The sequence below is a fragment of the Lissotriton vulgaris genome, chromosome 8, assembly GCF_964263255.1.
Source record: "Lissotriton vulgaris chromosome 8, aLisVul1.2, whole genome shotgun sequence".
Classification (NCBI taxonomy): domain Eukaryota; kingdom Metazoa; phylum Chordata; class Amphibia; order Caudata; family Salamandridae; genus Lissotriton; species Lissotriton vulgaris.
Window position 1 is genome coordinate 472,650,068 of NC_141696.1, and position 23,686 is coordinate 472,673,753.

General features: G+C 48.8%; 1 protein-coding gene across 1 annotated transcript in view; it reads right to left on the bottom strand.

Moving 5' to 3' along the window:
- The window catches only part of SCML2 (Scm polycomb group protein like 2), a 749,380-nt gene that overhangs the window by 51,205 nt on the left and 674,489 nt on the right, over positions 1-23,686 (bottom strand). The gene's annotated exons all lie outside the window — the stretch shown is intronic.

Below are 23,686 nucleotides of genomic sequence, written 5' to 3' on the forward strand. Positions count from 1 at the left end.
CTAATGGACTTTGCAGTGTGCTGTATCCTGAAATAACTTGTTTTATAGGGCCCGAGGAGAGCTGGCTCCCTGTTGTGGAAACTCAGGAACATCAAAGTTTCCAAGTGTGTCTCAGCGGCGCTGTGTGCATGTGCTTTTTGCAGCTTGAGACCTTCGTAAGCATTGCCTCTGGACTGTGTGGCCCGAAACCCAACGAGTCTCAGCGTCGCTTTGTGCGTGTGCAGCCTGAGACTGCGTGGGGTCTGTGGTGCTGGTTGGAAAGTGCCCTGTGACTGCAGTGTCCCCACAGAGTGGACGTCCACGCTACTGTGAAGTTGTTTGTTAGCCGAGCCATCATCGTAACAGAGGCTGCGGATCAATATCACCGCCGGCGGCCCGAGCCGCAAGGTGCTGAAGGATTTCGTAAAGCTAAGGAAGTCGTGAGATAATCGTGATCGCTGTTCGCCAGAGGAATCTGCCCAAGATAATCAGCAACGAAGAAGGCAGCGCCGTAACCTGTCCGGCTACAGCATTGCCTTGCATCAGAGCTGCGTCATCGGGAGCGCCCAGCAGGACGTCCGACGAGCAGTGAGAGAGAGCGAGCGAGGCAGCGCATCCCCCAGGTAAGGCTGGGACTCCGGTCGGAAGCAAGAAGCGTATGTGGCCTGGGGAGGCACAGGAGTGCTCCTGTCTCTCTACCGCTGCATCGCGTTAGAAGCGCAGAGTCCTCAAGCCGCCCGGACCTGCCCGGCAGTACCTGGGCCGCCCTCGGAAGTTCAGGACTGTTGTCTGTGGTTGGGACCTAGTGGTGCCCATTCTTATTGCGTTGATTGGCCTAATATTATTCCTGCATTACGAACTACCTTATTACTTGCATTAGGGATTGTATTATTCCTGCATTACGAATTGGCTTATTACGTGCATTGAGGATTGCATTATTCTTGCATTATGAACCGCCTGATTACTTGCATTGAGGATTGCATTACGAACTGCATTAGTCTGATAATACGAACTGCATAGCATTGCATTAGGACTGCATTTGAACATCGTGAACTGCTCATTAATACAGCGAGAACCTACAAGTGTTTGTTGGCCTAATTACTGGCAAAATGAAATATAACGAATAAGCATATGTTGGATTTTTATCGTGTGGTCTTACCGTATTTTTCTTCTTAATAAAGTTACCGCTATTTTCAATACATCAGTGTGGTGTCCATTTGTGGTGTTATCACTATGTCACTGGGAGTGTGGTTGCAAATACTTTACACATTGCCTTGAAGATAAGCCTGGTTCCTCGTGCCAAGCTACCAGGGGGTGAGCAGGAGTTATCAAAGAGGGTATCCCTCCTTTTCTTGACTAGAAGCAAGGGTCCCTGTTTGGACTAAGGTAACTGCCTCAGCCAACTAGAGACCCCCAGTTCTAACAATTACACTAAAACGACGAAGGATTGGTCAGGTTTTTCTTCTCTAGCTACTGATTGCCGGGGTAGTTTTGCTATTCTCTCTCATAAAACATTGAAATTACATTTAGCATCAACTGGATGTGATACTTATGGACAATGGGCATTGGTTAATGCCATTCTTCATAATAAACATATTTCCTTGTTTAATATGTATGGTCCAGTCAAACCTGATCCTGACTTTTCGCACACTATTAAAGTAAAACTTGCTAATATTGGCAGCCTCACCATTATCAAAGCAGGAGACATTTACATCTCCCCCATTATTCAATGTTAATATGTAACCCTGATAAATATGAGTTTACTTTTTTTTAATTTACACCATATAATGTTTAGAATTGATTATATCTTGGGTACAAAATCCTTACTTCCCTCTTTGAAACTGTCAGAGTAGGCTCCGTTTGTATCTTTGACTATGCACCAGTACTGTCCTCTTTAGATATATGCTTTGCTGACTCCAAAACTGGTCGACGGAGATTTAATAATCTCCTTCACTCTGATCATTTTATAACGGATGCTATTCCTTTCATTTGGGAGTTTTACAAATTAAATTGCCCTATTAATATATCAATTTTTAACAATTTGGATGCTTTTGGAGCCTCTTTTTGGGCTTTCACTATAGCATATTCTGCCAAAAGGAAGTAGAGATTAAATTCTCAATATCTCAATTTACTTCAACAAATCAAAACACTTGAACATACTTCTCTTCCAAATCTTCCTCGATCTTTTATGAATTAACCACAGCTTAAACCAGTCCCAACAAACTTGATACTGTTGATGCATGTAACATCTTACTTAAAATCACATCTAAATTCCATGGTGGTCAGAATAAGACCAGCAAAATGCTAGCTAACTATTTAAAAATGAAAACAGAACGTAAAAATATATGCCCCATTCGTAATGAATCAAACAATACCAAAGTGATTTCCGACTCCGATAACTCCAAAACCTTCCAATCCTACTACAAAACATGATATACAGAAGATACCACCCCATCAGAAACTAATATACAACAGTTTTTCAATGGTCTCCCTAAACCTTCTTCTCTATCCAACACTTTTGAAGAACTCAAAGCGAATATTATTCTCCAAGCAGTTTTAAACACCATCAAATCCCTAAAAAAGGCTAAGGCATGTTCCCTGATGGATTTTCAATAGTGTTTTGTTCCTAAATTATTAGAGACCTTCAACTCCTTTCTTTTGAATTCAAAGGCTAGTGGGTCTTTTTTAGAAGGCTTGAGTGTTATTATCCCCAAGCCAGACAAAGACCACACCCTCTATAAAAACGTTCACCCTATTTCATTAATTAATTATGATTGCAAAATGTTTATAAAAATTCTAGCATTCCACCTAGAAACTGGGTCCCCTTGCGGCCCTATTTCTAAATGCTGAAAAAGCGTTTGACCGTATTAACTCGCAATTTATGTTCACCACTCTTTAATGGTTTGGCTTGGGTCCAAAATGTACTTCTTTCAAAAAATGATTATATTCTGACCCTGGTGCTAGTGTTTTTTCAATGGTCGCTTCTCCTCTTATTTTACTTTGCATAGAGGTACCAGACAAGAGTGCCCCCTTTACTTTTTGTTCTTTGTCTAGAACCATTCCTTGAACTTGTTCGACATAATGCATTTATATCTGGATTTAAACATGTCTCTCTTGAAATTAAGCTATCTGCCTATGCAGATGAAGTTTCTTACCTATATGTCCAATGCCTTGGCCAGCCTGGATCCTTTTATATAGGAAATACATTTATATTCCAGGATATCAGGATATAAACTGAATTTTTCCAAAACTGAAATCTTACAATTAAACTCCTTTTTCTTTCAATATATGTTTGCCAACACTAGTTTTACATGGTGTCCCTCCAAAATTAATTGGTTGATTGGTTCTCTCCTACTAGCTCTAACACACTTAGACACATTTTTACCACTTTAAAATCAAAATTACAAACATTACTCTCATCTTGGTCTCCCCTACATTTATCATGGTGGAGTAGACTACACACGAATGAATGAATGAATGAAATGAAATTTATAAATGCGCTACTAAGCCCGAAGGCATCAAGGCGCCTAACCAAAAAAGGAATCAAAGGCAAATCCAGAGCTAAGGGTAGGCTTTGGCAAATAGCCACGTCTTGAGGGCCCTCCTAAAAGCTTGCATTGAGGGTAGGGATTTAATCTCAGCCGGCAGAGTGTTCCACAGCTTTGGAGCCAGACTCGAAAAGGCTCTGCCACCCCACTTGGCTCTACGAACACGGGGGACTGATAGCAGGGATTTATTAGCAGAGTTCTGGCAGGGGTATAAGGCACCAATAGGTCCTTTAGGCCTCCAGATCTATTTGTAGGCAAAGCCCCAAAGATCAAACACAGGGACTTAAAGGAGATCCTGGCCTCAATCGGAAGCCAGTGCAGTGTCTTTCTTGCAGCAGTGGCAGAAGCCCGCTTAGATAGATCTAGTACAAACTTGGCAGCGGCGTTCAGCACCATTTGAAGTCGCAGTAACAGACCCTTGTTAATGCCTAAATATAAGGCATTACAATAGTCAAGTCTTCAGCCTATTAATGCTATTACAATTTGCTTTCTAGCTTGTGGGGACAGGTAGTGTTTAATCTTCCGCAAGATGTTTATTATGCCCCAGCATGTGGAAATAGTCCTGTTAACTTGCCGACCGATCCCCAGGGTAGGGTCAATCATGACTCCTAAGTTCCTGGCCAGGGCAGTGGGTGTCGGACAGACGCCCAGGGATGTAGGCCACCATTCCGCCGACCAAATGTCCTCCTTTCCTCCGAACACCAGGATTTCGGTCTTCTCGCCATTAAGCTCAATGAATTGCAAATCATCCATTGAGCAACTGCCTCCATACAGTGTCTAAAATTGGAGGCAGCGGAGATGACAGGTTGGGCGAGAGACATCAGTATCTGCGTGTCGTCGGCATAGGAGACTACCTCCATCCCATATGATCTAATGAGCCTGGCAAGTGGGGTCACATAGATGTTGAAAAGGGTCGGACTTAATGCCGACCCCTGAGGGACCCCACAATGCACAGGAAGGGATGGAGATAGCAACTCCCCCAGCTTAACTCTCTGTTCCCTCTGGCCCAGGAAAGAGGTCAGCAAACTAAGTGCGGGCCCCTCAACCCCTATCTCCCTCAGACGAGATGTTAACACCGAGGGAGACAGGGTATCAAACGCAGCCGTGAGATCTAACAGGATAAGGAGGGTAGTCTGGCCCTTATCAACTCTAGTGCGGATGTTGTCAAGCACAATGGTAAGGGCCGACTCCGTACTATGCTCTCTCCGAAATCCATGCTGCGAGTGATCCAAAAGGCCAGAGGTTTCCAGAAAGGCTGTAAGATGTTGGTTGAGACGGGTTTCCAGCATCTTTGCAGGGGCTGGGAGCAGCGAAATGGGGCGGAGGTTTTTGAGAACCACCGGGTCTAATGTGGGCTTAACCACCGCTCTTTTCCATTGTAAGGGGAAAGCCCCATCCCTCATTGCCCTGTTCATGATCTCTAATAACGGAGGCAGAGGAGTCCCCTTACATTGTTTCAGGAGTTTCAAGGGGCAAGGGTCTAGGGGAGACCCAGACCTAGTCTTGGTCAAAAGGACTTCAAGTTCCTGGAGGGAAAGGGGTGGAAAATTGGACAGACACCCTGAGGACACCTCCTCGGATGATGTTAGCGGTGGGACAGGTAAACACGGAGAGGTAGATAGTGACGTCCTCTGTAGCTCTAATGCCGAATATATGTCCACAATTTTAGATTGGAAGAGTTGTGCAACATCATTGCAGAGCTGCTGTGAGCTGGCAACGGGATCTGGCACCTTCAATGATGTGAGCGTGTCTACGATCTTGAACAACTCTTTCGGCGAGGAGAGTGAGGTGGTAAGAGTTGTAACTATCAAAATGATGATCGTATCACATGTTCTTTATACAATTTCTATGTTATCCTTCAAGATCCCTAATTATTATTTTACATAAATGAATTACATGGTACAAAATTATTATGGAACAATAAACACTCACACAGTTCCCTAACTAAACTTAAATGCCCAAATAATGCAGGGGGATTTGATTCCATGATTTTAAGTTATATCACTCTGCCTTTTTTATTCAACAATTTCATGCCCTGATTGATTTTCAAGACTCATCCGTTCCACAATGGATTACATTTGAGAGGTCCTTCCTGAATGATTTCTCTTTCAAAGAAGTTGCTTATATGTCAAATTGTACTTTTATATCCAAGCATCCTATTTTAGAATACTCTTAAAATTTTTTATATATATTATTCTCGGCTGATCTTGATTTTCAACAATGGTTTCTATCCTCCTTAATTTGGTACAATAAATTTCTCAAATGTGACCCAAACTGTTTATTTCAAATATCGAAAACAGAAGGATATTATGTTTGTTCACCAATTGGCGAACAACAATTCTGTCACAACATTTTTCCTAGCTACAAATGCAATATCGACTATCCTTTCCTATTTACAGGAATGTGAACTAATATCCTCAGCTCTACATTCGTTTTTACTCACTTATAACTTCTCTCCTCCCCTAATACCACTCCAGCCTTTGACACCTTCGGATGCCATTTGCCATGTATCTATTCCAACAGCTGCTTGTATATATAAAAATGTAATATCACCTACTTCTTTGCGACCTAAAAAAAACATTAAAATACTATGGGATACTGATCTTTCTATTTCATTCTATGCACAATTCTGGTAAGAAATTTGGCGTAAAAATATCCAGTACCTCCAAAGCTGAGCGTATTACACAATCTATATTTTTTGTTTACAACAGAGCCGTTATTACCCCAGAATGTATTTCTTAATGTGACTCATCCCCTTCTCCATGATGTTGGTCATGCTCCACATGTAATGGTATTCCGACTCATTTTTTTTATACTATTGCTCTCATGTTCTCAACATTTGTAAATCTATTTGGCCTAAATGCATAAAAAGTGTTAAAGGCAATATAGTGTGACATTCCAGAATTTTTTCTTAGGATCTCGGTCGACTGACTTCAAACATGTTTACCCCAGGCCTTTCTTGTTTGATCTATTAGTTGCACTTGCTTTCAAAGTCATACTTTCATGTTGGAAAGATGCATCTAAATTAATGGAGATAAAATGGTGGAATTTTATCTGTGATGAACATAGGATATACACAATGTTTCCTCATTAATGTTACGTCAGAAGATCTATTCAGATTTATTTTGGTTACCTTTTACTGCCTATCTCTCCTCTCACTGATCACTATCTTAATTAAATATTTGTTTCCCTATTTCCCTGCTTCACCTCAATTTTTTCCTGTCTACCTTTCATTATCTTTTTTTATACAAAACAATAAGCATTTATCTGTATTAAGTAAATTGCTTTTATTTTTAACATTTCAATAATATTAATATATAGATTCTAATGCAAATATTGCTTCTTTAGATATTGCTTCATGAATCTTCAATAAAAAAATATTTAACAAAAACAAGCATAGCATGTTTAAATACATTTGACAAGCCTCAATTAGAAATGGCCTTTCTTTTATGTGGTTTTGAAAAAGCAACAAAGAGTTGTTTTTTCCTAAATTACATGGTTCTATCAATATAATACTTGAGGTCTCGTTTTACATGTAGGGAATGTAGACTCCTTTCCGCAACTGATTAATGTTGAGGAACAATACCGGCAATTCAATTTATTAAGACACTACCTTTAGAAGAAATGTAAGGTTGGTACGTAGTACCACCCTATCTGTATGTAGTTGGAAGATGGGTTCTTCTAAAGTTAATGCTTGAGCTCACTGACACATTGAGTGAAGTGATAGCTACTAGAAATTATAGTTTGTTTCAACAATAAAAACTGGAAGGGGCAAGTAGGGGCAGGTGGCACCCCAGGAGAAAGAACTATTTTAAGACCTTCTAAGAAGGCTTTAATGATAGGAATCCTGAATAAAGAGATGTGTCGTCTGTTTTGTAGATACGCGGCCACTACTGCTATGTGTAGCCTTATAGATGTAAAAGCTAGACCAGTAGTATTTAAATGGAGTTGATAGCAGACAATGTCTTGTACTTTGGATTTTAAGGGATCAATTTGTTTGGAATGACAGTAGTGGGCAAATCTTTTCCACTTTGCAGAATAACAAGCAGGAGTAGTTGGTCTACGTGCTTCCTTAAGGATGTTCATACAGGATAGTGGTAGGTTCAAATAACCAAACTCTAGGATTTCAGGATCCAGATCGCAAGGTTGAAGGACCTGGGGTCTGGGTGCCAGATTTCTCCCCGGTTCTGCATGAGAAGGTCCTGCCTGTTTGGCAGTACCTTGTGGGGGGGACTACTGAGAGTTCCAGGAGTGTGCTGAGCCATGGCTGCCGTGCCCATGTGGAAGCTACTAGGATGAGTGTGAGATTTGTCTGCCGAAGTTTGCAAACTACAAACACGATCGGCAGGAGAGGTGGAAAAGCGTAAGCAAATATCCCTGACCAACTCATCAATAGTGCGTTGCCTGTGGTCTGTGGGTGTGGGAACCTGGAGGCATCGTTTTGGCATTCTGCGTTTTCTGCTGTGGCGAAAAGGTCTATTTGTGGATGACCCCAATGCCGGAAGTATGGGGGAAGGACTTGCTGGTGAAGATCCTAGTTGAGGACCTATTCACACCTCCTGCTGAGGAGATCTGCTAAGTTGTTTTCAGCACCCGGCAGGAACTCCGCTAACAGATGAATGTATCGGAGAGCCCATTTTCAAAGGTTCTGAGCTAGGTGAGAGCGCTTAGGGGACCTGGCTCCTCCCTGCTTTTGGAGATAGTACATGGCTGTCATGTTGTTTGTTTTGAGCAAGCCTACCTAGCCAATGAAGTGGGGAAGAAAGGCTTTGAGCACTAGATGAACAGGTAGCAACTCCAGGTAATTGATATCCCTCTCTGTGAATCAAGGATGGCTCCTAGATAGGGGTGTATTTGGAGAGGCTGGAGATAGGATTCGACTACATTGATGGTATATCCTGGTTGATGAAGTGAGCTTATTGAAGCCTGAGTGTGTTGGAAGCACTGCTGACGAGTCGCGCCTTTGATGAGCCAATCGTCTAAATACGGGACATGCATGTTTTGCCCGTGCAGGTGAACTGCTACTACTGTGAGACATTTGGTGAAAACCCTGCGGGCAGCTATGACCCCGAAGAGGAGCACCTTGAATTAGAAATGGTGGTTGTATATGACAAACCTGAGGTACTGGTGATAGGCCAAGTGAATAGGAATGTGGATTGTGGAAATAGGCATCGTTTTGGTTGAGAGCTGCCAAGAAGTCGCCTTGTTGTAGTAATGGGATGACATCTTGAAGAGTGATCATGTGAAAGTTCTCTGTAAAGATACATTGATTTGAGAGTATGGGGTCCAAGATTGTCTTAAGGACCTGTCCGTTTTGGGAATAAGTGAATAGACTCCAGTGCCTTGCTGGACTGTTGGCACTGGTTCTATCACCCCTTGTTTCAGAAGTGCCTGAACTTCCTCCTTGAGCAACTGTTAATGTTGTAGCGAGAGATTGTGTTTGCAAGGTGGAATGTTTGGAATGTTTTGAGCTCTAGATAATCATTTTGGATAATATCCGACACCTACTGGTAGGAGGTAATGTTCCGCCGGTCAAAAGGACCTTTGTTGTCGCGCTTCCCGAAAGGTGCAGCGTGGTCGGAGGATGGTTGGCAAGTCAGGGTTTGCTCGAGGTGGTGAAGGTTTGGTGAGACCACCCTTGGCTTTGCCCCTGGAATTATTGCCCCTAAATGAGCCCCTGTAGAAACCTATGTGTGACATGTACCTTGGGCCTTGGTAGGGGGGAGGAAGGACTTGTGGAGTGAAGTTTTTCCCTCCATGATAGGGAGAGCGGCAAAAGGAGCTACATTGTTCGCAATTAATTTACACTACGAGGCAATCTCATATGCCCTTTTTTTATGTTCCTCAGGGAAGATGTTAGAGGAGCTCCTCTATCTCGTCCCAATGAGCTCTGTCGTAGCAGGAAAACTGGCCAAAGGAGTTGGCAGTTCTCTATTGATTGGTAGCCTGAGCAGCCACCATCTTCCTTGCTGCATCTATCTTTTTACTTTCTTTGTCTGGTGGGGGAGTCTCACCAGATGTTTATGAGTTTGCCCACTTTCTTGCTGTGGAACCAGTAGACAGACAGGAGGGAGTTGGCCTTCAGTCTATGAATGGGCAATTGGGGAAGGTTTATACTTTTTATCGACCCTTGGAGTAATAACACGTGCCTTAACTGGGTCTTTAAAGAGGTCAGGTGTGTGTCTAAGCATACCTTTAAGCATCAGCAGATACTATTCTGAGCTTTGGTTAGAGGAGAGGGTCTCAAACAAAACATCTTCCTCTAGTGTTCACCAGCCATTATAGGGTCAGACAGGGTTGTGTCCTCATGCTCTTCTGCCTTAAAATCTTCATCATTGACAGGGGGAGGAGGAACAATAGATTGAGGGCTGTGCCATGGTCTGACCTCAATTAAGCAATAAGCATGTTCCATACCTTCTATTATAACATATTGACTGTGGGATGACTACGGTCTGGTTTCAATGATTAACCATTTGGAATCTTATGCTCAAAACAACAATCTAACTCTTAACTTATGTAAAATCAAGGCCATGTGCTTGGTAACAGCAGTAGTCCTTGTAGCTTATTCAAGGGTTTGCATAATATGGAAGACGTCTCTGATAGTCTGCATGAAAATTCAAACAGATGAAACCAATTTTGAACAGTATACAATGCAAAAAAAAAAAAAACATTGATCGAGCTGTTGTAGCACTGGTTGGATGACTATCCAGCCATGGAGACTATTATATATTGAAGTTTATGAAGACCTATGTGGCTACTAATTTGTCAACTAACATATTGTGCTGCCACCTAGTTTTTATGGTGAAGCCACAACTTTATTAGAAGTGCCAGGATGGAGGCGAGTCCTCATCCTAAGAAATGTTTGTTGTCGATCAAGTAACTCACCTGACTCTCTTCTTAAAATCATTGAGGGGCCTGGCTTTGCCTTTTTAGGGCTCGGCCTACGTCCCACGAAGTGGGCGTGGCTTAAGAGTCCTTTTCTGAGGGGCTCAAAAATCGTACCTACCAAATTCCTGAATGCTCGTGAATTTTGCAATGTGTTTTTGCGAGCTGCATGGCAATTGGGCCTCGCATGCCTGTGTTTTTATAAGACAGCACGCAATAGGCCATAGGCGGTAGACTTACTCCGGCTATTGCATATTGTGTGCTGTTACGCGCAGCAGAAGGCCATATTTCTTCAATTACCAGCTGTCATGGCTCGCGGTAATTGAAGACAGATGCTGGGCGCGTGTGCACCATTCTTTGCTGTCTGCTCTCGGAAGCCTCGGAACTGTATTTGGCATTCCTGGAGCGTGTGCATTTAGTGTCAGGACTGGATGATGCTGGGCAAGCATGCACCATTCTTTGCAGTCTGCTTTACGAAGCTTTCCTTCTGCCCCCTGATTGCACTCGATAATAAATAGTGCCCCCCACCCGCATTCTTGTCTCGAATTCAGTTGTGTGCAGCCGGCTTCAAAAATAAAATTAAACAATAGTTCTCTACTGTCTCTTAACTAAAGGTACCCAATGGGTCATTTCGTGCGAGTCTGAGAGTTATCTTCAGAACATGGCATCAGGGATTCTGGCCTCCTTCAGCACACATTCCAAGGTGTCGAAGAGGTGCCATCCTCCCTTTTCCTAAGCTAGAGCTCGAGACATTAATAGGAATCCCAGCAATGCATGGCCTTACACACACTTTCTGGATACGACCTGGAGATTGTTCGACTTTGAGGGAAGTCCCTGAAAGTCACTTGCATGATACAACCCCAGCCCTTGGGAGCTATGGACATGACTCGGCTTGAACTCCAGCGATCCCACTCTGCTATAGGCATCAACATCACGGAGAGCTTGCAGGCTGCCCTGGATGTCCTAAAGGAGAAAACTCACCCTTGCTTTAATGCTGCCCATGGCCCTCTGTGTCCCATTGCCTAATAATTTTGCTTCCCGTGCAGCGGTATGTCACTAGCCCCTCTCTTTAGGTGCATGAAAGATCAGAGAAGAGGCTTGCCACCGGATGGCAGGGTCGCCAGTGAGACCGGACCTGTGCACGCCGCAGAGGGCTGTCTGTGGACGAGCACAGCGGCACAGGCTCCTATTTGCACAGTACAGCACAAGACTCGAGGGCCTAACATCTGCCCGCCTCCTCGTGCCCTCCCTGCGGGGTCGCACAGACTGCACCTGAAGAGGCAGGAGCTCATCGGAGGAGCCCCGTGGTGCTTTACTTACGCCACAGCCGACTCACTCTGCTGAGGGGGCTTGACCCGAGTATTGCCTGAGGGTGCTGTCGGCGGAGCCCTGGCAGCATTTCTGTGAGCTTGGCTCAGCTTTATAAATTGTGTTTTTTTCTGTAAATGCTGACTTTTCCACGTCTTGGCGTTATCCTCAGTTCCTCCGTGCAGCATGACATGCCCTGTAGTGTAGTGCTTGGATTCCAACTGCCCGGGTGATGATTGTTAGCAAAATGTCCTGAAGTCAAACCAAAGCAGTAACTATTTACTGAGTTAATTGGAGTTTCCAGAACACTTCATATCCTCTCTTGTGAATTCATTTGAGAATTCAGTGCCTTCTAGGAGCTGTAAACTGTAACCGTGATCCACAGTTAACTAAAGATTTCCATGTGATGCAAACGACAAAGGAAATATCTTTTGGGCAGCAAAGGTATATTTGTGCCAAAGTTGACTTGATAACAGCACAAAGTGCCTTTGCATCTCGGAATTCCAAACCCCCTATAATGAGTGCAGAGTGAGTGCAAGAGTGACTGAGTGCAGAGTGAGTGCAGAGTGAGTGCAAGAGTGACTGAGTGCAGAGTGAGTGCAGAGTGAGTGCAAGAGTGACTGAGTGCAGAGTGAGTGCAGAGTGAGTGAGAGAGTGACTGTGAGTGTAGAGTGCAGAGTGAGAGAGTGACTGTGAGTGCAGAGTGAGTGAGAGAGTGACTGAGTGCAGAGTGAGTGAGAGAGTGACTGAGTGCGAGAGTGAGTGCGAGAGTGACTGAGTGCGAGTGCAGAGTGAGTGCGAGAGTGAGTGCAGAGTGAGTGGGAGAGTGACTGAGTGGGAGAGTGACTGAGTGGGAGAGTGACTGAGTGGGAGAGTGACTGAGTGGGAGAGTGACTCAGTGGGAGAGTGACTCAGTGGGAGAGTGACTCAGTGGGAGAGTGACTGAGTGGGAGAGTGACTGAGTGCGAGAGTGACTGAGTGCGAGAGTGACTGAGTGCGAGAGTGACTGAGTGCGAGAGTGACTGAGTGCGAGAGTGACTGAGTGCGAGAGTGACTGAGTGCGAGAGTGACTGAGTGCAAGAGTGACTGAGTGCGAGAGTGACTGAGTGCGAGAGTGACTGAGTGCGAGAGTGACTGAGTGCGAGAGTGACTGAGTGCGAGAGTGACTGAGTGCGAGAGTGAGTGCAGAGTGAGTGCAGAGTGAGTGCAGAGTGAGTGTGAGTGCAGAGTGAGTGTGAGTGCAGAGTGAGTGTGAGTGCAGAGTGAGTGTGAGTGCAGAGTGAGTGTGAGTGCAGAGTGAGTGTGAGTGCAGAGTGAGTGTGAGTGCAGAGTGAGTGTGAGTGCAGAGTGACTGTGAGTGCAGAGTGACTGTGAGTGCAGAGTGACTGTGAGTGCAGAGTGACTGTGAGAGCGAGAGTGACTGTGAGAGCGAGAGTGACTGTGAGAGCGAGAGTGACTGTGAGAGCGAGAGTGACTGTGAGTGCAGAGTGAGTGCCAGAGTGACTGAGTGCAGAGTGAGTGCGAGAGTGACTGAGTGCAGAGTGAGTGCGAGAGTGACTGTGAGTGCAGAGTGAGTGCGAGAGTGACTGAGTGCAGAGTGAGTGCGAGAGTGACTGAGTGCAGAGTGAGTGCAGAGTGACTGAGTGCAGTGTGAGTGCAGAGTGAGTGTGAGAGTGACTGAGTGCAGAGTGAGTGCCAGAGTGACTGTGAGTGCAGAGTGAGTGCGAGAGTGACTGAGTGCAGAGTGAGTGCGAGAGTGACTGAGTGCAGAGTGAGTGCGAGAGTGAGTGCAGAGTGAGTGCAGAGTGAGTGCAGAGTGAGTGCAGAGTGAGTGCAGAGTGAGTGCAGAGTGAGTGCAGAGTGAGTGTGAGTGCAGAGTGACTGAGTGCAGAGTGACTGAGTGCAGAGTGACTGAGTGCAGAGTGACTGAGTGCAGAGTGACTGAGTGCAGAGTGACTGAGTGCAGAGTGACTGAGTGCAGAGTGACTGAGTGCAGAGTGACTGAGTGCAGAGTGACTGAGTGCAGAGTGACTGAGTGCAGAGTGACTGAGTGCAGAGTGACTGTGAGTGCAGAGTGACTGTGAGTGCAGAGTGACTGTGAGTGCAGAGTGACTGTGAGTGCAGAGTGACTGTGAGTGCAGAGTGACTGTGAGTGCAGAGTGACTGTGAGTGCAGAGTGACTGTGAGTGCAGAGTGACTGTGAGTGCAGAGTGACTGTGAGAGCGAGAGTGACTGTGAGAGCGAGAGTGACTGTGAGAGCGAGAGTGACTGTGAGTGCAGAGTGAGTGCCAGAGTGACTGGGTGCAGAGTGAGTGCCAGAGTGACTGGGTGCAGAGTGAGTGCGAGAGTGACTGAGTGCAGAGTGAGTGTGAGAGTGACTGAGTGCAGAGTGAGTGCGAGAGTGACTGTGAGTGCAGAGTGAGTGCGAGAGTGACTGAGTGCAGAGTGAGTGCAGAGTGACTGAGTGCAGTGTGAGTGCAGTGTGAGTGCAGAGTGAGTGTGAGAGTGACTGAGTGCAGAGTGAGAGTGAGAGTGAGTGCAGAGAGAGCAGGGTATGCTTGTGCACTTACACAGCGCACTGACACACAGGAGCTAAAACAAAGAACAGCTGAACACATGTCTTGGGAGCTTCATGGAGGCAGCCGGCCCTCTGTGAGGGGAGCAGCAAGGAGGAGACGCCTCAATCAATCAAGCGCAACTACTCACAACCTACTGTACGATTACAACACAGGCCAAAGGGCAGAGCTAGGCCTTTTAGCCTTACGCAGGGTGAGCAGTGTGTGAGCGTGCAGGGTGAACAGTGTGTGAGCGTGCAGGCTGAGCAGTGTGTGAGCATGCAGGGTGAACAGTGTGTGAGCGTGCAGGGTTAACAGTGTGTGAGTGTGTAGGGTTAACAGTGTGTGAGTGTGTAGGGTGAGCATTGTGAGTGTGTAGGGTGAGCATTGTGAGTGTGTAGGGTGAGCAGTGTGTGAGTGTGTAGAGTGAGCAGTGTGTGAGAGTGTGCAGGGTGAGCAGTGTGTGATTGTGCAGGGTGAGCAGTGTGTGAGTGTGCAGGGTGAGCAGTGTGTGAGCGTGCAGGGTGAGCAGTGTGTGAGTGTGCAGGGTGAGCAGTGTGTGCGGTGAACAGTGTGTGTGTGTGTGTAGGGTGAGCAGTGTGTGTGTGTGTAGGGTGAGCAGTGTGTGTGTGTGTGAGTAGGGTGAGCAGTGTGTGAGTGTGTAGGGTGAGCAGTGTGTGAGTAGGGTGAGCAGTGTGTGAGTGTGTAGGGTGAACAGTGTGCGAGTGTGTAGGGTGAACAGTGTGCGAGTGTGTAGGGTGAGCAGTGTGCGAGTGTGCAGGGTGAGGAGAGTGTGCGGTGAACAGTGTGTGTGTAGGGTGAGCAGTGTGTGTGTGTGTGTGTGTGTGTGTAGGGTGAGCAGTGTGTGAGTGTGTAGGGTGAGCAGTGTGTGTGTGTAGGGTGAGCAGTGTGTGATTATGTAGTGTGAACAGTGTGTGAGTGTGTAGGGTGAACAGTGTGTAGGGTGAACAGTGTGTGAGTGTGTGTAGGGTGAACAGTGTGTAAGTGTGTGTAGGTTGAGCAGTGTGTAAGTGTGTGTAGGGTGAGCAGTGTGTGTGTGTGTGTGTAGGGTGAGCAGTGTGTGTGTGTGTAGGGTGAGCAGTGTGTGTGTGTGTAGGGTGAGCAGTGTGTGTGTGTGTAGGGTGAGCAGTGTGTGTGTGTGTGTGTGTGTAGGGTGAGCAGTGTGTGAGTGTGTAGGGTGAGCAGTGTGTGAGTGTGTAGGGTGAGCAGTGTGTGGGGTGAACAGTGTGTAAGTGTGTGCAGGGTGAGCAGTGTGTGTGTGTGTAGGGTGAGGTGTGTGTGTGTGTGTGTGTAGGGTGAGCAGTGTGTGAGTGTGTAGGGTGAACAGTGTGTGAGTGTGTAGGGTGAAGAGTGTGTAAGTGTGTGTAAGTGTGTGTAAGTGTGTGTAGGGTGAACAGTGTGTAAGTGTGTGTAGGGTGAACAGTGTGTGTGTGTGTAGGGTGAGCAGTGTGTGTGTGGGTAGGGTGAGCAGTGTGTGTGTGTGTGTGTGTGTGTAGGGTGAGCAGTGTGTGTGTGTGTGTAGGGTGAGCAGTGTGTGTGTGTGTGTGTGTGTAGGGTGAGCAGTGTGTGTAGGGTGAACAGTGTGTGTGTGTGTGTAGGGTGAGCAGAGTGTGTAGGGTGAGCAGTGTGTGAGTGTAGGGTGAGCAGTGTGTGAGTGTGTAGGGTGAGCAGTGTGTGAGTAGGGTGAGCAGTGTGTGAGTGTGTAGGGTGAACAGTGTGCGAGTGTGTAGGGTGAACAGTGTGCGAGTGTGTAGGGTGAGCAGTGTGCGAGTGTGCAGGGTGAGGAGAGTGTGCGGTGAACAGTGTGTGTGTAGGGTGAGCAGTGTGTGTGTGTGTGTGTGTGTGTGTGTGTGTGTGTAGGGTGAGCAGTGTGTGAGTGTGTAGGGTGAGCAGTGTGTGAGTGTAGGGTGAGCAGTGTGTGAGTGTTGGACAGGCCTCGTGAAAGGCCCGCTCCCTCCCCGCATGATAGGGCCCGGACGCCGGCTCTCCCTGTGTCCCCAGAAAGAACCATCCCGGCAACCCACCGAGGCAACCCGCAACCCGTCCCCAACGGGACGCCTGCTCCCGAACACCCCAGCATCGGCTGACCCGGGCCTCCGTCAGCACCATGGCCCCGGCCCAGCCGCCATCTTGGACACTGCACCACGAGGCCGCGTGGCCTCAGCTCGACCCCAACCCTGGGCCTGGCCAGGCCCCGACATCGAGGCACTACCATCCAACCAGGAGGCGAAGAGACCACTTGGCAGGTCAATGGGAGAAAGGAGTGTCGATGGCTCTCCCCCGCCAGGTGCCGATCGCCCCCAGCCTCCCCGGGCGCTGGCTCCACCCCCCTGCTGGGTGTCTGGACTCCCTCATCCCGGACCTCCCGACCTCCAAGCGCGAGGGTCCGGACATCAAAGGAGACCAGACCTATAACTGGGGCAGCTCCAGAGCAGGAAGGCAGTTGTATCCTGGAGTCGAGAGACACCTTGAAGAACTCATCCCCGACGGACTGCCGGCGCTGCCGCAGCCCTGCCTTGTGAACCATCTCTGAAGCCTGCTGGCGCTGCCGCGCCCCTCTGCAACGTGCATCTTCGTCTGGACCTGCTGGCGCTGCCGCGGCCCCTCCTTGTGAACCATCGCTCTTGCCTGCTGGCGCTGCCGTGGCCCCTCTGCAAAGAAGTCATCATCGTAGCCTGCTGGCGCTGCCGCGGCCCTCCGTACCGAGAACCATCGTCCTAGCCTGCTGGCGCTGCCGCGGCACTCTTTGCCGAGACTTTTCATCCTAGCCTGCTGGCGCTGCCGCGGCCCGACCTTTCAGACCTCCGAGCTCGAGGATTGTGAGCTCCTTCTGGCCGCCCTTGTACCGGACCGGTACCCAAGACTGTCCCGCTACCCCTTACCCTACAGAGACTAGAATAGGGAGGATCCTCGTGTCCTGCCCCCACTGTACCGTTGATAACCTTGCCTCAAGAATCCTATATAAAGTGTGCAGATCTTATCCTTGTGTGGTGTCCATTTGTGGGGGGGGGGAAGTTATTTGTCTGTACGATCGCCGGAGACGGTCCTCATCGGAGGCCTCTCCTCCTGTACTCGGCCGACCCTCCGGGCCCCCATCTAACATTGGTGGCCAGCGGCGCGATCCGAACCAACGCGTAATCGTACAGAGAGTAACTCACCCCACGACACAACCACAATGACCACAAAAGAGAGCGGAACCACAGAGAAATTCCAGATGGAGAAATTAGAAGAGTATAACCACAGAGAACTAAAGCAGTTCTGCATAGAACTAGGCATTGCTACCACAGGACTGAGCACGAAAGAAGACTTCAAAAAGGCCCTGGAATCTTGGGCCGAGACGGGTACGGCCGTACCCCAAAACCAAAGCCTCGAGGCACCGGAAACGAACCCCACTCCGACGGAAGAAAGAAGATCGGGTCTCTCCCCAGAGGAGATCCGGGAACGGGAAAAAAGCAGGCTCCATGAATTGGAGCTGGCTCGACTTCGGTTGGATGGAGAACTGAAGTTGGCGGAACAAAAAATAACATTGGAACACTTGCGGCTCCGAGAAGAGCGGGAAGAAAAACAAAGACAGAGAGAGTTAGAAGAGAAAAAGCTAGCCTACGAACATGAGCGCAACCTAAAAGAAATAGAGCTTCGGAAACAGAATAAAGATCTCGGGGTGCCCGAGCGCCCGAACAATCCTGCCACTACCGACCCGAAAGTCCACATCCCCAAGGATGTCGTCAGAGAGTATTACCGGAATGACGACATCCAGCAATGGTTCAAAGCCTATGAGGTAGCCATGACCTCCCACCGGATTCCCCGAAGCGACTGGTGAGCCGGGTTATGGGGGAGGTTCGTCAACGAAGGGCGAGACGCCCTGCTGCAACTCCCGGACCATCAGATGACCTCCTACGACCACATGAAAGCCGCCCTCCTCACTCGATACGGACTCACGCCCGAGATGTACCGCCAGCGGTTCCGCGACTGCAAACGGATCCCGGGTACAACTTGGGTGGAGTACGTGAACTTTTTCAGCAGAGCGTTCGAAGGGTGGATCAAGGGCAGCAAGGTGACCACGTACGAGCAACTCTTTGACCTTATTGTGTGGGAGCACCTCTCTAACAACTGCTTCGTCGAGCTCAGGCAGCACCTCCTCGACCGTAAACTAACTGAACCTCGGCAACTCGCCGCCGAAGCTGACCGATGGGAAAGCACCCGAGTTGCCCGAAACGGCCCCAGCGAACCAAACAGAACCAACCAAGGACCCCATCGCCCCCGAGGGGGAGGAGGAGGCCAGGGTCGGGGCAGAGACGCCGTCCCGGTGGCTCCCGCCAGCAGCGCCCCGCCCCCGGCCGGCAGGGGAAACCCCCCGATGCGTCCAGGGTTCCGAGCAAACGTTACTTGCCACCGATGCCAGCGACCCGGCCACTACGCCAACGACCCTAATTGCCCGAAGAACCAGAACCCTATGCCCCGCCAGGTCACTGCCGCCGCCCTGGGAGAAGTGCAAACCCCAGAAGATGCTGAGGAGTACGAGGCCGACCAGCCCGAGTGGGAACCAGCCGCCATGTCCCTGGTCTGCCTAGGGGAAAGAGACATGATTCCGCGGGCTCCCCTACCCGCCAATACGCGGAAATACAGCCAGTGGGTTAACATTAACAGGCGCCAGGCTGAAGCCCTACGTGACACCGGGGCCAGTGTGACGGCAGTCCGCTGTCATCTGGTGACCCCGGAGCAGATCTTGCCGAACGTCCTTTGCCCCGTCCGGTCAGCCGACAACTCAGAAAGCCTGTGTCGGATGGCCTGCGTCCCCTTCGAGTGGGGAGGAGTGTCCGGAATGCTGAAGGTGACTGTCCGCGATGATGCCCCAGTGGACTGCCTCCTGGGAAACGACCTCGAAAGTTCCCCCTGGGCAGCCGTCGAAAGAAGAGAGCACCTGGGGATGTTGGGCCTCCCTGAATGGGCCTGCATAACGACCCGGTCCATGGCCGCCCGCGCCATCCCCAGTCCCGAAGAACCAGAATGGCCAGAACCTCCTCCCCCGATCGTCCCGGAGGGAGTCGCCCTAAGCACCAATCCCCCAGAGCAAACCGAAGAAGGGCCCGTTCAATTTCAGGACCTTCCCGAACTGGCCCAGTGGCGGCAAGAGGGTGGTCCCACCCAGGAGCAGTTCCGACAAGAGCAGAGGACCTGTCCCTCCCTCGAGGGACTCGGGCAGCAAGCCCTCGCCCAGAGCACAGGAGACACCACAGGGGCCCACTGGATTTATTGGGACAACGACCTGCTCTACAGTGAGCAAAGAATTGCTGAGCTAGGGGCCAGTCGGGTGCTGGTGGTGCCCCTCCGCTTCAGAGACTTCCTTTTGAACTTAGCACACGATGTCCCCCTTGCTGGGCACCTGGGGCAAGACAAAACCTACAACCGCCTGGTGACTCACTTCTACTGGCCCAAAATGCGCAATGATGTCTCCAACCACTGCCGGGCCTGCCCTACCTGCCAGGCCAGCGGGAACAGCGGCCGAAAGATCAAAGCACCCTTGGAACCCTTTCCTGTCGTCACCACCCCGTTCGAACGGGTCGGAATAGACATTGTGGGGCCCCTAGACCCCCGAACGGCCCAGGGGCACCGGTTTATCCTAGTCCTGGTGGACCACGCCACCCGCTATCCTGAGGCCATTCCTCTTCGGACCGTGACAGCACCCGTGGTAGGCCGAGCCCTGATGGGGATCTTCTCTCGAGTGGGCTTCCCCCGGGAAGTCGTCAGCGACAGGGGCACGAACTTTATCTCAAAGTACATGAGGTCTCTCTGGCAACAGTGCGGGGTCACCTACCGGTTCACGACCCCTTATCACCCGCAAGGGAATGGACTGGTCGAGCGGTTTAACCGCACTCTCAAGGGAATGATCATGGGCCTGGAAGAACCCCTACGTCGCCAATGGGACGTGCTGCTCCTGTGCCTCCTCTTCGCCTATCGGGAAGTTCCCCAGAAATCCCTCGGCTTCAGTCCCTTTGAGCTCCTGTACGGACACCCCGTCCGGGGCCCCCTCAGCCTGGTCAAGGAAGGATGGGAGATGGCCCCTCAGAAGACCCCTCCCGACGTCTATAAGTATCTCCTGACCCTCCGCAACCAGACCCGGCGATTCAGGGAACTCGCCAAAGCCAACCTTTAGGCCAGTCAGGAGGACATGAAGAAATGGTACGATCAGCATGCCTCCTCCATCGAGTTCGAATCTGGCCAGCAAGTGTGGGTGATGTCTCCAGTCGAACCCGGTGCCCTGCAGGACAAATGGACAGGACCCTTCAAAGTGATAGAGCGCAAGGGCCCTGTCACCTACCTAATAGACATGGAGTCCTCCCGGAACCCCCTGCGAGTCCTCCACGCCAACAGACTCAAACCCCACTTCGTACGTTCGGAGCTCAGCCTACTGATGGCAACAGATAGTGGGACGGAAGAAGACTCCGAACCCCTCCCTGACCTACTGAGGACCCGTGAGAAAGATGGCTCAGTGGAAGGGGTCAGACTCTCCGATGCCTTGCCCCCAGAACAACGCCAAGACTGTCGGGCTCTCCTGCTACAATTTGCGAGCCTGTTCTCCCTCACACCCGGGGTCACCCCCTGGTGCCTTCACGATGTGGACACTGGGGATAGTCCACCTATTCGACACAGGGCGTACCGAGTGCCAGATCGGGTGCGCACCTGCATCCAGAACGAAGTCACTAAGATGCTGGCCCTAGGAGTGATCGAGCCATCCGACAGCCCCTGGGCCAGCCCAGTCGTACTGGTCCCCAAGGCTGCCGCCCCGGGCGTTGCCCCCGAGCTCCGGTTCTGCGTAGACTATCTGGCCTGAACGCGGTTACCAGAACCGACGCTCACCCCATCCCCCGGGCGGATGAGCTGGTTGACCGCATGGGGGCTGCCCGCTACCTGAGCATCTTCGATCTAACAGCGGGCTACTGGCAAATCGGCCTCACCCCCAGGGCCCAAGAACGATCCGCCTTCTCTACCCCGGATGGCCACTACCACTTCAAAGTGATGCCATTCGGCATGAAAAACGCTCCAGCTACCTTCCAACGACTCGTGAACCAGGTACTGGCGGGCCTCGAAGAATTCAGCGCCGCCTACCTGGACGATATCGCTGTGTACAGTTGCCACTGGGTGGACCACCTTCACCACCTCCGAGAAGTCCTGAACGCCCTCCAGCAGGCCGGCCTCACCATCAAAGCCAGCAAATGTCAGATTGGCCAGGGGTCCGGACGTGACCTACCTCGGACACCAAGTGGGGAGCGGTCTGGTGGCCCCCCTTCAGCTCAAGATCGCTGCCATCCAGTCCTGGCAACCACCTGTCACCCAAACCGAGGTCCGGGCCTTCCTAGGGCTCACCGGATACTACCGGCGGTTTGTAAAGGACTATGGCAGCATTGTGGGGCCCCTCACAGAACTAACATCCAAGAAAAACCCCAAAATGGGGATATCCAAAAAATCTGGCATGGATCCGGCCCTCCAGGACCGGTTTGGAGACCCACACACGCAACCACACACACAACCACACACTCACAACCACACCGTCAGTGCAAACTTTCACCACACACAGACACCATAAGTCGTCTGTGCTGGCTTCCACCAGGCACACACCACAAGACGTCAGTGCACGCTTTCACCAGGCACACACACCACCAGCCATCAGTGCACGCTTCCACCAGGCACACGCACCACCAGCGATCAGTGCACACAACAATTGTTAACGCATCCACAATTAACTATTGTAGCAATGTAGTATGGCGCACTTTACTTTTAAACATTTTCATCTAAAGCGCAGCATGCCACTATTGCTACAATTCCAATCCAACCCACATAATTCCAATACACACCACATGCATACACTCAATAACACATTGCTGAAAGACATTGCCATTTACAAAGCCATTAGCTCTAACTCAAATAAATCCGAGCCTATTGCATTTCCAATGCTTGTTTTATACTGGCAATTCGCTTGTGGGCCATCGCTGGTGCACTTTTGGTGGAGAAAAAACTGCTGCAGGCCATTTCCACAGGCTTAATTTGTTCGGTCTTGAAATTTGAGATTTTTTCCTTTACAGCCAACAACTCTTGGCTTAGAATGTTGGTAAAATATACATAGGACTATGTTCTTAGGATCGTTGTCGTCTGATATAGATATTATCTCTTCTTCTGCGAAATTGTTGGACCTGTTTATTTCGCTTGCATTTAAAGTTATCTTGTCATGTTGGAAAGTTAATTCCAAAATTTCTACTCACACTTGGTGGAACTTTGTTTGTGATGAACATAGGATCGCTATCGCTTCATCCTATTCTGTCCCCTTGAAGATCAAATCTGATCTCCTTTGGCTTCCCTTTACCACTTATCTTTCCTCCAAATCTCTTCTTGATTGATTCTCAGTTTTCCCACTTCTCTTTCCCTTCTCCCCCTTCTCTCTTCCCTTCCCTTCTCTTGCCCCTTTCTTTCCTTCTGTTCTTTCCTCTATCCTCTCTTCCTCCTATTTCTCTCTTTTCTCCTTTCTGTCTTCTTTCTCGGATCATTTCATTCTTCATTTTATTACTCATTGCATATGTTTTAGTACTTCTTTTTGATATTATCTTGTCTCACATTTCATATGACATATGTCTTGTATTTATTCTAAAATGCTAATAAAAAATTCTTAAACAAAAAAATATACATAGGAAGTGTGTCTAGTTCTCCAGACTTTTAGTTTACAAAAGACCATCTTTATCTGCAAAATCGCTTCCAAAATATATTGATTTACTTGAATATCATTCAGAACATGGATTCTCTTGTTTCAAGAGACCATTGGTCCTCTGTAAAATCTCCTGACGGATGATAGGTTTTCCTGTCTTTGTGGGACCAAGACGGAGAATATTGAGCACATTGTGACTGACTTTTTTGTCAACAATTGAGAAGTTTCCCTGAATTCTGGCTACTCCAGGTGCAATGGCAATCTATTTCTGTAAAACAAGCTATTCAGCGATACTTAGTAGATTATGTCTGATTTTACCTTTTTCTTATTATCTTGAAATATGTGGATGAGGGTTTTTAAGATAATGTTCTGTTATTTTCATATCGCTCTGGTCATGTTTTTGTCAAACAAAAATAGGAATGCAGTTGTCAAGGATAGTGTCAACGCCGTTGAAGGAACAAATGTGAAATGCCCAAGGAACTCAGACTGAATAGGATGCTACAAAGGAAATCACCAACTATTGTATCAAAAATGAGGAATTCTTTCTCTGTTCTAGAAGACTTAATTCTAGTTGGCATACTACTCGACCAAAAAAACTATCACAGGAAAAAAAGGTTTGCCAAGCTACTGATTGCTATAAAACGGATGACTCTCTGGTGTAGGAAAGGAACAACCTCCACTTAGTAAATCTGGAC